Source organism: Lotus japonicus, chromosome 1 (assembly GCF_012489685.1).
Source record: "Lotus japonicus ecotype B-129 chromosome 1, LjGifu_v1.2".
In the NCBI taxonomy this organism is placed as follows: Eukaryota; Viridiplantae; Streptophyta; class Magnoliopsida; order Fabales; family Fabaceae; genus Lotus; species Lotus japonicus.
The window spans coordinates 15430993-15444707 of NC_080041.1; the positions used below are offsets into that span (position 1 = coordinate 15430993).

General features: G+C 39.2%; 1 pseudogene; it reads left to right on the forward strand.

Annotated features, from left to right (window-relative positions):
- Positions 1-2247: 2247 nt before the first annotated feature.
- LOC130727945 (helicase sen1-like) lies at positions 2248-6312 on the forward strand (annotated as a pseudogene).
- The last annotated feature ends 7403 nt before the right edge of the window (positions 6313-13715 follow it).

Here is a 13715-nt window from a genome sequence, read left to right on the forward strand (position 1 = left end):
GGCCCTCCCAAGCCTCCTCTGCTTCTGAACAAAGACGTTTACCAAGCTTCCGATGTGACCAAAGAGAGACCGAATCTGGAAGTAGTCCACGAAATCAGAGATCCCATCGACGAACAGGGTAGTCGTCGAACAAGAGAACCCCTCTTTTCCTCTTTCTCGATCTGCAACGTCGAACTTGTGAGACGTGTCTCCATCGTCGTCCGCATCTCCCACAGGAACAAGGGCATCACTGGCAGAGGCTGAAATCGTGCGCCGCTGCAAGCCAGGGTTGGGAAGAGGAACCCTAGCCGCAGGAGAGACAGAGGAACGAAGCATAGCTGAAAATTTTGGGTGTGAGTGTACAAATGGTGAATTGTTGTTAGGAATAAGTTAATAGGTTTCCAGAGAAGGCAAATCCTGAGGTAAAATTAATTTTTAATATAATTTAAATACATTTATTTACATTGTAAAAATAATTTTATGAATAAATATACACAAAAATTGCGTGAGATTTTGTAATAAGGCCCTTCTTAATTTCATCAAAGTCTTAACTTCCACTAAATTTTATGGGGTATAGGATAGAGCCATTACATTTTCTTATTTCGAGTTAACTGTATAGTTCGATCCTGGGGCGTGTCTAAGCATTTTGTTGCGTTGGCTTTATTTGGACGTTATGCTCTTTTTTTCATTGGTCTGAGTATTCTTGACTATCATCATATATATCATTTTATTTTCGAAAAAAAAATAAGCATTAATATCTCACTCTTCTTTATAAATATATGTATTATACATTTCTAAAACATACGAGCAATACCCACCGTGCAACGTAGGGGTGTTCGCGGTTAAGTTTGGACTGGTTTTATGTGAAACCAAAAACTGATCTAATCAAAATTCATTGGTTTGGTTTCTATCCATTGTTAGCAAAAAGAATTTCAAAACCGAACCAAACCAAACCAATGATGAACGGTTTGAATCGGTTCGGTTCATCGGTTTCACAACTTTTTTTTCTTAGTCAATATCAATACCACAAACTTTAAATATATAACAATCACATATGATTCACAACTTAACGATGCATAAAAATGGCAAATCAGTATGTAACTCAATCATACTTACAAATCCATAATCCATAATCAATTTTTTTTTTGAACTTCATAATCAACAACTTAAGTACTTAACAATGTAGAAATGCTTAAAATAGTGTTTAATATTAGTATAATTACAAACTAATCAAAGTTTTCAATCAATAAGAGGGTGTTTTTGTTGTCAACAAAAACATTACCAATTAATAATAAAAAACAAAACATAATAGGTCTAACAAACATAAAAAATCTAACATAAACAATATTTTGTCAAAACATTTCTTTGATATATATATATATATATATATATATATATATATATATATATATATATCATCGGTTCGGTTTAATCAGTTCATTGGTCTTTAATTTTTTGAACCGTGAACCGAACCAATTTTCATCGGTTTCTATTGGTTTGGATCGGTTTTAAACCGAATAACAAAAAAATCGATCCAATTGCCTTGGTTCGGTTCGGTTCGTCGGTTTCGTCGGATCGATCCAATGCGATGAACACCCCTAGTGCAACGAACGGGCACACATACTAATATATTTTTATAGATAGATTCGTTTCATTCTCTTCCTACCTGACTCATTCATCTTTCACCAAAAATGTATTGTGTGAAAACCGAATTTGAGAATTCTTCCTACACATTTAACCAGCGTTGCCAAGCATGACCCTCTTGCGATAATCATAAACGACCAATATGTGTCCTTGAATTAAGCATGAAACCATGGCCACACTTATTTTATATATTTATTATAGCCACTAACACTAGTGTCCCACTGTTATTCAAATCATAAATGAAAATTAAAAGAACTTGTAGAAGTCGAAGAAACAATGCTAACATGCATGCATGAGTATCTAGCTACCTTTTCATTTTCCTTTGAATTACTTCGAGGGCTTCATCAATTAAAGTACTCATCTAACCAAATTCCAATTTAACTTCTTTTATTATATCAATTTCTCTGCCTTCACATATCACCAAAGTTGTTCAACAATACATGAAGATAACCAAACCATATTCTTCAAGAGTGTGAAAGTACATCATAGTACAACCATTCGTCACTTTTACAATCCCTTTTTTTTTTGCTTTTTTGTTTGCTGACTTTAATTGTTTTATGGTCATGTTCATATAGTTTGGCTAAATAGTTCTGGAATTGAAGAGGTGATTAGTAAGTAGCGAAGGATGAAGAAGACTTACAATAATGCAAGGAAGGATGACAAGAGTCCCGGCCTTTTAGATGTTGTATTTTCTTGGACTCTCAAGGATGCTCTAGACCAAAATCTTTACAAAGACAAGGTTCTTTAATTTTCTCCCTTTCAACACTCTACAAAAATTAGCTAGCTAGCTGCCAAATAGCTGGAAAATTTCTTCTTCTGCAGCTACTTGGCAGCAATTTACCAGCAGTGTATACATCCACCACCCACGGACACTAGACAGCACCATTTTTATTAACTAGTTTGGAAAATTGTTCTTTTTCAGGTATGTAAAATACCAGAGACGTTTAGTTCAACAAAAGATTACATGAACTCCTTTATTCTCCCATTGATAGAGGAAACACACTGTGATTTATCTTCAAGCTTAATTGGCGTGTCTCGAGCTCCTTTTTGTGAAGTCACAAAGGTTGAAACATTCCGAAAATACTTCAAACCTCCCAAAGACTTATTCTATCTGATAAAATTGAAGAGTTCAACTTCTCCATATGAGCCCAAACATGGAGACCTCATTATGATCACAAACATTAGGCCCCAAAGTGTGGATGACTTGAACAGACCCGGAAGTTACTACAATATCACTTATGTTCGCGGATCGAAGCATCCATTTACTGATAAGGTTTCAGTACTTTCGTCTAAATGTATTGAAGTATCTGACTTGAGGAGTAACCACAACAAACTCTATGCAATTTACCTTATGAACTTGACAACGAATTTTCGTATTTGGAAGGCCTTGAACTCACAGCAGAAGGGTGGAAACATGAACATTATTAAAAGGGTGCTGCAACCTGATTCAAATGTGAGGGTAAGTAGTTCATTTGTTCACTCAGTTTTTCCATTATCTAATATCACACTGCATTTTAACTTATATAGCATAATTGTTCATGCAAGTGCTTATGAGCGTAATATTTTAATAAGCTTCTCCAAAATAACTTATGAATAAGCATTTAATTAAGTAGTTTAACCAAACGCGCTCATTGTATTTGTGAAGGAAAATTATACTTTGAACTGCACATGTTATGTTTTCAAAATGACACTAGATGTGTTTATGTGATCCTTGAAAGGCTTGAGCTTTCTTTAATGGTTATATACTCATATAGTATTTTAGTGTGTGTTTGGTTCCACGTTTGGGAGAATTAGAATCAATTCTCATTTACTGAAATCACTTTTATTTGGTGTTATCGATGTTTGATAATCAACTAAGAGGATTGATTTTAGTCCCAAAGCCAAAATGGAGAAGCTAGAGAGACTAGTTTCTGCAGTGGATATAATTAATTGTGGGAATTCATGATGAATTTCAGAGCATTACTCAGCCTAATATAACTTGATTAATGCTTGCTCTATATTTATTTTACAGGGTGGGGAAAACTGTCAAATTTGCCTGTCTGGTGAAAATCCTCAAGCTTCTTTGATCATACCAGGCATAATTCGATCTCAGAATCTGAATGAGTCCCAGGAAGATGCTGTTTCAAGCTGTGTTAATATGATAAATTGTAATCACAACAACACAAAACTTATATGGGGTCCTCCAGGGACAGGCAAAACAAAAACAGTTGCATGCTTATTGTTTTCTCTTGTCAAGTTAGAAGCAAGAACATTGACTTGTGCTCCAACCAATACTGCAGTTATTCAAGTGGCAACTCGTTTGCTTAGTTTAGTTACAAGTTCAAATGAGTATGAAACTTATGGACTAGGTGACATAGTGCTATTTGGCAATAAAACAAGAATGAAGGTGGATTCTTATGAAGGCCTTGAAGATGTTTTTCTCGATTATCGCGTGAAAAGTCTTCTAAAGTGCTTAACTGGATGGAAGCATGACTTCGAATCAATGATCCTGTTGCTGCAGGAACCTAGAAAACAATATTTATTATTGCATGGGAATGAGAAGGGACTTGTGTCATTAGAAGAATCAGCTGTGGAAAAAGATAAGGGGAATGATCTTCTTTCTACACCACTTATGGGATATGTATGGAAGAAATTGAAAGAATTTACATGGCAATACCAATTGGAGAGTCCTAAAGAAAAGATATGTATTATAACAATTGAGCAATTTGTTAAGCAGAGATTCAGTGAGTTGATGGAGAAGCTCAACTTCATCATGAGAACCTTGTATACCCACTTACCAACATCTTCAATTTCAATTGATATGGTGAAGCAAATGTTTAGAGCTCTGGAGTTGCTAAAGTCTCTCGAAATTTCATTGAGTCAAGCCAAATTCAAGCAAAGTCTCCATGTTAGTGATGAAGAAAGCACTCTGGTTTGCCTTGGATGGTTAAACTACAAAAGAGATGAGTGTATTTACATACTGAGTTCACTTTCTAATGCAATTTCCCTTCTTGAATCTAAATGGATTGGTAACATAGAAAAGTCTTGCTTGTCGAATGCGCGTATAATTTTGTGTACAGCATCAAGTTCTGTTAAACTTTACATAAAAGGAATGACCCCTTTGCAATTTTTAGTAATTGATGAGGCAGCAATGCTAAAAGAATGTGAATCAACAATTCCATTACAGCTGCGAGGTATTCGCCATTGCATCCTAATAGGTGATGAGAGACAACTTCCTGCATTGGTCAAAAGCAAGGTACTTAAGCATTGGATCCAAATCCTTTGTCCTAGATTGGTGTCCTCTTATCTGTACCAGCAATAAATTTATGTCTTGTCATTTAAGGATATAATTGTCATATCCATATGTTTATAATAATTGAATTTACAGATTGCAGATGAAGCTGAATTTGGCAGAAGTTTGTTTGAGAGGCTTGCAATTTTAGGATACAAGAAGCATATGCTTGATGTTCAGTATAGAATGCATCCAACAATTAGCTCATTTCCATGCAAAGAGTTCTATGATGAAAATCTATTTGATGCCCCCTTTGTCAGGGAAGGAAGCTATAACAAACGTTTCCTTGAAGGACAAATGTATGCTTCTTATTCTTTCATAAACATTGCTCAAGGTAAAAGAGCAATTCGGCCCTGAACACAGTTTGATGAACAAGATAGAAGCTGCTGTTATTTCTGAGATAATTGGAAGTCTTAAAAAAGGTAAATTCCTTTGTTGACTGTTATTTAGTAAAACTTTCAGCATTAGTATTCACTTGTGTGAGTAACACTCCATGTGTTTTTATTTTTTTTTCCAGAGTTTATGAGGACAGGGAAGAAAGTTAGCATAGGAATCATATCTCCATACAATGCTCAAGTTAATGAAATCAAGGAGAAAATTAAGCACTACATATCGGTTTCTGATCCTAACTTCTTTGTTAGCGTTCGTTCTGTTGATGGTTTTCAAGGCGGTGAAGAAGATATTATAATAATGTCAACTGTGAGATCTAATGTGGGGGGGAAAGTGGGTTTTCTTTCCAATAGACAAAGAACAAATGTGGCCATCACTAGGGCTAGGTAGGTTACTTATTTGATGTTCATTTTCTCCTGTTTCTTTCAACTTGATTGAAAATTGGGTTTGTTTTGTGCAGATATTGCCTTTGGATACTAGGAAATGCATTCACTTTAATCAAAAGTGACTCTGTGTGGAGGAAGGTAGTCCTTGATGCTAAGAGAAGAGACTGTTTCTATAATGCAGATGAGGACAAGAAATTGGCTCAGACTATTGAGGATTCTTTGTATGGGCTTGACCTACTTGAAGAAACTCAGTCAACATTTAAGAAACTCAGTCTAGTAGAATAGTCAGATAACTCCAGGTAAGTGGATCCATAACTCAATACAAGATAGCAATCAAGTCATTTTACACTAGATCATCCAATACTATAATGTTGTCTTGTGTTAAGCATAGTAATAAATATATTGTTATAAGATAATGTTTAATTACCCAAATTCATGTGTAGTAAGAGATTGAGCAGATATATTGTTATAAGATGTAATGATTAATTACTCAATTTCATGTGCAATAAGATTGACCATAGACCAGCATACAAAAACATTTCTCTTGATGTATTATTGCTCTTGCTTTTGTTAGTTTGAATTTTTTTTTTGTATAATCTCCACATGTATTTTGTTTGTGGCAGGAAATGGAAACCAAGGTGATGGCTGAGTATGAGGATGGTAAATTAAGCACATAAGAATGTCATGGACATAAAATCCAAGACGTCTTTTTGAAATTTTAAAATTTTGTACAAGGAACAGAGAGCTATATTGTTGTTTAGTATGTAATATCTGAACACAATTCCTCCTTTTGTGTGTTAACTATGGGGTCGAGTTTCTATGAATGTCACATTAAATATTATATCCGCACAATGGCAGAACTTGGCGAAATCTGATTTATTTGCTTACTTTTATAATCTATTTTCCATTTATGAATCTGATTACACTTGTAACTAATTTATTAATTTTGTGTAAAAGAACCTAATCATCAATACTTACGTTCTCTGAGTGTATGATTTGTTGTAATAATTGGTAGAGAGAGTTTTGTTGCCCAAAAAAGGTATAACTCGTTCGAAAAGGATGGCAACAATAGAGGATACATGAAAGCAGGAAACACATACACGATTGGTTGATGAAATGATGACATGCATTGACGACTTCTCGAGAACCTCTTTTGTCAGAGCAATATGGTTTGAAGTAGATATGAAAGAATTAGGTGGGGGGGAGGGTAGCTCATTTGGTGAACTAAGGGAATGAAGGGACTTGCAGGGTGAAGGGCTAGGGTTCGAATCCTGGCGAAGGAACTAATTTACTAACAATTAACAACTAACATTGGCCTATCAAAAAAAAAAAAGAATTAGGTTTTGGTTTCCCCTTCTATTTTCCCATTCAGAGATTAAGTATTAGTTTTAGCCGCAGTTTTCTCCATTTCAGATCCTTGGGCATAGAGTTAGAGCAGCTAGGGTTAATTACAACATTTGTTGAGTTAGAGAGCTTCCCCGAAACGCACCGTTTCAATAACAAGGATGTTACAAAAAAAAATATAATAACAAACCAGAAGATAATTTAAAAGAAAAACAAAGGGGTGGGTGTTGAAACATACTCGAGACCTCTCCCGTGCAACTTTCAATTCTAGTCCAGCACCTCTCTCTCTCTCTCTCCTTGTTTTCATTCTCTCAATTCCTTCTTATTTTCCTCAATTATTCCTTGTTTTCAACTTAGAAAGCCACTCTACCATAGCTTTGGGTGTTGTTTCAAGGTGTTTGGGACTCTACTCAACTCTTAGGTAGTGTAATTTAGAACTCAATGTGGTACGGTCTTCAACACAAAGATTAAAAAATTTACTTTTATGCATAAATGAATTGTGGGTATTGCCATAACATAGTAGAAAATCAAGTGTTTGATTTGTTCTGAGGACTTTCTCTAAAACCGTAAGTCTCATAATTTGGGGTTTTTTCCTAATCTATTTTCTTACCCGTTGTCGATGCTTAGATTCACGAGGTGACGCTTCTCATGGTCCAACGGAGGGCACGATAGGGGATTGAGCTTGTTTTTCATAGTTGTGAGTTTGTAAATTATTTGCTTACTTTTAGGCGTAAATGCATTTGTTGCCCCGATGTATCACCAATGTGCAAATGACACCCCCCCCTTCTAATTTTGTCGATGTTTGTACTCTCAATGTTTTGAGAAAGTATAGCGAATGCCCCTCCGTTAAAAAACTAACAGAGAGGCTGACGTGGCTTTTCTCTTGCTCCGCCAACGCCTTCTTCACTAACTCCAGCTCAGCGCGCAGTATGGCAAGCTCTGACTCCTTAGCAATCAGCGCCTCGCCTCGGGCGATCAAGTCCTTCTCAGCTTGCTCTTTTTCCTTTTTGCAAGCTTGAAGGCTTGCATCAAGCTCATCTGTTTCTTCCTTCATCAGCGCCAGCTGATCCTCCAGCTCGCCGATTTTAATCCCCGCCGTGCCAATCATCTTGTCGGCATAGACTTTGTCTTTTCCTGCCTGCGTCGCCAGTTTGTCGAAACGCTTTTCCCAAGCAGCGGCGGCTTCTTGATGCTTAGCACTTTCGGCCTTCAACCGCTCAGCTTCAACGGTGGCGGCATTGAACTTCTCAAACGCGTGGGCAAAGATGCACCCAGCGCGTAGGAGGCAAGCAAGAGTCTCCTCCTTGGTGTCATTAAGGCCCCGACTCAAAACTTCTTTTTCTATGGCGTCACGGTTAAGACCAGCAAGTAAGAATTCTGAGGGTTCAATGGCGTTGGGGAGCATATTATAATAGCTTGAAGAACCGACCTCGGGAGCAGGGGCTTGTTCAATTTGAGCCGCTTCAGAGGTAGTGGCAGCGCCAGGACAGGATTTTTCCCCTTGATGAGGCGGGGAAGGCATGGAGCCCGCATCATGTGTTGAGGGCGGGCTAGGAGGCGCATCTTGGCGAGGGGGAGACTTCGGGGTTTCATTTTCTTTTTCCTTCTCTCCAATAGGAGTGTCGGAAGACGCAGCAGCTTTTGTGGCGTTGACGCCGGCGAGTTTCTCGGCAGCTGAGGATTGAGAAATGTTGGTGGTTGTGGCACCGGCGGAGGCGGCTGTGGCGCCAGCAGAGGACTCAGCGGCAACAGCAGCGGTCGCACCGGCGGTGGCAGGAGTAGAAGCTGGTACGGTGGTTGGCTCGATAGCCGCGGCGACGGAGGCTTCAGTGACATTTTTGCCTTTAGGCGCAGCAGCAGTGGTGGGCTGAGCGCCAGGGTTGGATGTGCCGGCGCCGGAGGAGGCTTTGACCAATCTTCTCCTCTTGGGAGCTTTGGTGCTCTCGGCTTGGTTCTCAGCACCGCCCCGTTTTTTCGCGTCGCCCTCAGTGTTGAATTTTGGGGAAAAGCGAGCCATTCTCCTCTCGCGGGCCTTCAGGAGCTCGGCGTTCGTGAAATTCATATCTTCTGTAACAATAAAAAATACGATCAGTGACAACATAGGAGACGAGAAAGGAAATGTCAATAATAAAAGTGAGCTATGGGAAACCTAAGTATTTGGGAGTTCTTGAGAGGTCAGCGCCCTCAAGGACTGTTGTGCAGTCAAGGATGGGAAGTGGGGCAAGGAGATTAAGAAAGGCTTTGTCGTTGGCGGACAAAGATTCCTCTGAAGGATCGGTGATCCCATTGGGCTTCTCCGTCCAGTAAAGAGGAAAAAGGGCGGTCCCGTCTCTAAGGGTGAATGCCTCTGGGTAGGCGGGATGAACCGCCACACGGAAGTACTTCCGTGCGAAGGAGGACTTCGCGTTACTTTTGTGGGGATGCAAGCACTTCCGGCCGGCTCGGGCCTTCAAGGAAATCCATCCTTTGTTTTTGATGGACTTGGGGTCGACGTCGTAGAGGTAGAAGAAACTGGTGGGGGATGGGGCGATGCCGACAGCGGCGCTTAAGATTTCAAAACATCGAATGAAGGCCCAGGCGTTAGGGTGGAGTTGGCAGGGAGCCGCGTTGATGTCGCGGAGGACGGTTTGGACAAAGGGCGAGAAAGGAAGCCTGATTCCAAGCTCGCTAAACATGTATTCATACGCAAAGAAAAAATGGGATCTCTTTACGTCGCCGTCTGGCTTATGAAGCTAGGGGCGGTCCCCAGGACTGCAAATCCAGATCCTGAGTTTCGCGCTAAACTCATCGTCATTAGACAAACCACCCAGGGAGTTCACGAACTGCACGATGAGATCGCTGTTCTGGAAAATATAAGGTTGGTCTATAGCCTCGTGAGTGGGGGCTATTTGGACTGGAAGGGGCAGAGTGGCGTAGGTTTTTAGTCGGTAAGGTGGGATCTCCGGGGCCTCTAAACGGAGGCCGCCGGCGGCGGTGGCATCAGGGTCGCTTCCGGAGGAAGAAGAGGAGTGGTTAGGGGAGGTAGGGCTTGAAGCCATTTTTAGAAGACAGTGAAGTGAAAGAAAGGAAAAGATGAGTATGTGTGTGATGCAAAGATAAGGACAGTGGGACTCACCGGAGTAGGATGTGAAGAGTGGGTAGCGGAAAGGGTGATAAGCGACGGCTCCGGAGCGGAAGTGGGCAGAGGGAGTTTGGTAAGCGATTAGGGAAGTAAAGAGGGGTCTCGGAAAGGGATGACTGTGGGGAAGAAGGGTTTTTATAGGAGAAGGGGAGAAGCTGGAAGGGTGACGCGTGTTGGACGCGTGTGGAAGGTTGGAAGTCATGATGGTTTTGGGGAGGTGGGTCGCGTGCAATGGGGAGTTACTGCGCACGATGGGACGGTTATGAAAGGTGAAGTGACGGTTCCGGAGAAAGAGGGAAATTGATGTAACCGACACATCACGTGGGGCAGTCACGTGAGGCAGATAGAGATTTGAAAGGGTTTTAAAATAAGGGAAAGCGCGAAAAGCCTCGCCACTATAAGGATCAAACACCATCGCCTGACGGGTGACACCAACAACAAAGTTCAGTCGCTCGCCGGGGTTACCGCCAGTCAATGATTGAATGATCAGCACATGACCCATGCCTGCCACCTTTCCCGCCGGCGAACGATCATACACCTGCTCCAACTTATCGCCAATACGAAGTAATCGTTCTCGCCGCTTGTGGACTTGTGGACTTGCCAGCTCGGATTGCTCGTCAAGTCAGTGGACTGGGTAACCGAAAATGCTAGTTTCCTTTTGCTCACGCCATGTTGGCGATATAGTTTACTTCTCTTTTCTCAAGCCATGTTGGCAGTGCAGATTCCGGTGTACTGTAAGACATATGTAAAAGCATTTAAAAGACACACTTAGCTCTCATACCTCGAGCTCGGTGTCTTGTGGACTAGTGGACTGGGCGAGCCCCTAGAGGGGCAACGCCCAGCATGTATCCCGCCCTGAGGCGGGGCCCTGGCCTTCAGATGGGCCTTGACCTCGGAGGCCCAATTGGCCCAATAGGTAGTACCCAAGCTCTATAAATAGGAGGTAGTTATCAAGTGTAGGGGACTTTTGGCTCATTTGATGAAATAACACTCGAAATTCAGCACTCTCTCTCACTCTCATTCTCTCTTAGCACAAACCCTCTACCTCTAGGTACTATACCTCTCTTCAATGTTCATTCCCAGAACATTTTTCTTTCATTTCCTCATATGACACATCACTAAATAAATATCAGAAACTTGAAAAAGGGGTGAGGGAGATTCGAACCCAAGACTTGAAAGTAGCAAAACAAACACTTTACCAGTTGAGCTACATAAACAATTAATAATATTACGAATAAAGATTTATTTATATCATGTTTATTCATCAAAATGCAATAAACATAAACCCAGATAATTCTCACAATTTCATTCCCTTCATCTTCATCCAAACACCACATCCATTAAGGAAAATGTTCAAAGCATCTCAATTTAGCACAGAACAAATAGAAATTGAACTTTTCTTCTCCACTTAATTACCATGTCATTAGAAAACAAAAAGAGAAAGAATTGGATCAATTGCAGACAAAATCGCAATCAAATCCATTAATGCAACAAAAAATTATCAAATTGAAAAGAAAGGGAAAATAATACCAGAAGAGAAACTTAAGCCAGAGATAGAGGAGGAAGAAGAAGAGGAACAAGAAGGCGAAGAGTGTAAGACCCCGTTTTAGGGCATATTATTTTAATAATAATATTAAATAATATTTTGTGAATTACTTGTGCTATGTGTGATATTATGCCTTTTTAAAAGGTGATTAATTATTAGAGGCACTATTAAGTCTTAGAAATATCTAGAGGTTGACGTGCGTGAAGATACGAGCATTTTGACTGCAATATTTTTAGGGTTCTGCAACGACGACTTTTGGGTCAAAATCGGCCCGACAGTGGCGATGAGTTGGCGAATCGAGTCGACGAGGATAATTTCGTGGGCCACACCTTATGGGGAGGTGCTGGGCATGATTTTAAGAATATTCCATGAGGGAATATTCCTTTGTTTTATTTTTGGAGGTTTTATTTAAATAAAATGAGTTTTTATTTAAATAAAATGTATTTAATTATTTTTAAACCTATGGTTTATAAAATAATTAATTCTGAAAAATATTTTTGAGTTATTATGAGAGTGGTGAATCAAATTTTGGAGCCAAAACCATTGGTAAAGTTTTTGAATTTAAATTTGAAGTTTTGATGCATTTATGAGGGAAATTGTGTATTTAATGCATTAATTATTTTGGGTTTTTATTTAAATTATTATTTTAAATATTTTTTTGAGAAAATATGAGCATGGTGAAGGTGGTGGACGGCCAAGGCTTGAGGAGGAAGGAAAATGAGACTTTTGCAAGTAATTTCCTTTTTTGGCTAGGTTTTATGAAGGAGAAATTTTATGGATTTTGATTCCTTGACTTTCAATTAATGGGGGGATTAATTTTTGAACTTTTAAAACCTCCAAGGATCTTTTCATATCTGATTTAAGACTCTTTGGATTCAGATTTATATATTTTAAATGATTAAGGATTTAAATGGAATTTTTAAGGGGGTTTAATTAGGAAATAAGTCAAATTTTGATGACCAAATCAAGTGAGGTTGGAAGAGTATAGAAACCCTAAAATGAGCTAAATATTTCGTGGGTTTGGGCTGCTTCTTGGGGAGAAAGAAAAGCATTTAATTCTTGGCTCTCACCCCTCACTATAAATAGAGCATTTCCCCCTCTCATTTCTTCACACCAAGAACTCTCCTCTCCTCTGCATTTGTGTGAGCTCTCTCTCCCTCTCTTTATTTTCATTTTATTTTCCTTGATTTATTTTATTCCTTGATCAAGGTGATGTTGGTCATTCTGAGTATGCTCTGTGGTTGCAGTATAAACTGATCTGCCACATCCAGAAAAGAATGATCATTTGATTGAGTAGTCAAGGAAAAGTTTGTGAAAATGGTGTTTTCTTCAAAGTGTTCTTTTGATGTTCTCTCATATTCATAGAAAATTTGTTATAAAGAGTTTTTGATCTTGGGAGGATTGAACCTATGCGGAAATTATGTTTTCTTCGAAAGTCCTTCAAGTGTTCTTATGATCTTCAAGCAAAATGTTTTAGAAAAGAATGTTTGATCTTATGAAAGAAATGGTTTCAGATTTTCAAGGTTTTTGGGGGGAATTTCGTGGTCAGTAAGGGGATGGGCTTATGATCGATTCGATTGTCCGATTAGTAACGTTACTCTTTCCGTTCGTTGGTAGGAAATTTCCAGGTATATACCTAGCTTCAAGGGGCAACACGAGACTTCTAGGAAAGCGTACCTTTGAGGTAAGGGCACTTTTGCTATGATTGATTTTAGCTGTATGACTATGAAATGTTAAGGACCTTATGATATATGAATATGCTAGTAAGGGCACTTCGGCTATGATTGATTGTGATTGTTAGAAAGCATGATACTAGGACTATCGATGATATATGTGCTAGATATGTTATATGATGATAATGCAATAAATGTTAGATAGTATTATTATGAACATGCCTATATGCCTAGGGTGTTAGCTACATTTATTGATATGCATGCAAGTTACTATGTTATGATATTTTGTTCATATGAGATGAACGTGATAGGCTTAGGGCCTAGTGATGATGACTGACTTGCATGGCATGCATTGTGGACC